We start from the raw sequence: 1414 nt of genomic DNA, 5'->3' as shown, positions 1-1414 counted from the left end.
AGACTGCAACCCTCCTTGGGCTCAGTCCAGTGTTTCCTGCTCTGTTAGGACATCAGGCTTTTGTCTTAAATCTATATCTCTACAAACGACTTCTTTTTTCTTTCTCTATCACAAGATCCTTCTTTCTCTCTTTCCTCCTCCTCTCTTCATCTTTTTCTTTCTCTTTCTTCCATTTCTTCCTCCTGTTCTGTTTCTCTTTCTTGCTTCTTTGTTTTTAGATGCTTATTCCGATCAGGTTCTTCAGTTCTTTTTCCTAACTTTTCTTTTAGTTCTTCTACAGTAGCTTTGATTTTGGCATAGCCCATGTGTTATTGTCCCATCAAATGATCATCTACCTGGAACTGGGCATCTCCTACTACCAAAAAGGCCCCCACACTTCACAGGCTTCCATTTGTTTTTCTTGGGCAGCAAAACTTTCAGCGGTTGAAGTTGTGGGTCTAAGCAATTCTCTCTCTTCTTTTAGCTGTTCGACTAACTTCACCATTCCCGGGCTTCTTCTACCTTCCTTCAGATCCCAATTCTTCAGTCTGCTGTAGGAGCACATCAGTTTTGTCTGTGAGAATCTGAATTATTTTCCTCAGTTTTGCCTGGTGGTCTAGCAGCCACAGAGGACTGCCTTGTCTGATTCTACGTTCTACTTCTGCTAGTAAGTATTGCAAAAAAGTCTCTCATAGCCAACTTTAATGAAACAAGAACTCTTCATATTGCTTTCATAAATTTTCATCATTAATTTTTCACGTGGACCAAGATCAGAGTATTTGTGAACAATTCCTCAGGACAGAAACCACAGAGATAATATTTACAAACCTGGATGTGATGGCCCACACCTGTAAGGCAGGAGGATTCCAAGTTCAGGGAAGCCTGAAAAACTTAGCCACATCACTTCGTGGTCCAGCCGCATGTTGCTGTGCTTCCCATCTGGGACGAGGTTTTGATCCCGACCCATTAATTCATCCAACAATTGCACGGCCAAAATCATGGTGCTTCCCTCCAGGGGCTGCGTCAAACCAGCCCTGACGCCCGGCAACGAATGTCCTGGCAACACAGTCTGCAACTCCTCCAGCCCTCTCTCAGGCTGAAGAGCCTTCTTCACAGAGGAGCCAATATAGCAGATAAAATGAAGACAAATAATGGTATTTATAAAGAAGTAGTGATGGAATACAGTATGCTTTTTTTCTTTTGTTTGTTTTTGTGGCATCATCATGCTATACCAGTTCACCCCGGCCTTGTACTCACTCCATACCTCAGGCTGGCCTTGACATCGTGTCAGCCTTCCTACCTCAATCTGTTGATTGTCATATGTTTTATTTTCTGTTCTATTCCTCTGTATGTGACTCTAACGATGCTGGGAACACTTGGGAAGGTGTGCAGATCCATTACTTTGTAGGGGCAACTAGCTTCTACTTCAACTGAA

At 43.0% G+C, this 1414-nt stretch overlaps 1 pseudogene; it reads right to left on the bottom strand.

Moving 5' to 3' along the window:
* Positions 1 to 95: 95 nt before the first annotated feature.
* LOC101559910 lies at positions 96 to 979 on the bottom strand (annotated as a pseudogene).
* Positions 980 to 1414: the final 435 nt, after the last annotated feature.

Source organism: Octodon degus, unplaced genomic scaffold (assembly GCF_000260255.1).
Source record: "Octodon degus isolate 3935 unplaced genomic scaffold, OctDeg1.0 scaffold00207, whole genome shotgun sequence".
Classification (NCBI taxonomy): domain Eukaryota; kingdom Metazoa; phylum Chordata; class Mammalia; order Rodentia; family Octodontidae; genus Octodon; species Octodon degus.
Note: the sequence above shows the minus strand (reverse complement) of the source record. Positions and strands in the feature narration are given on the sequence as shown.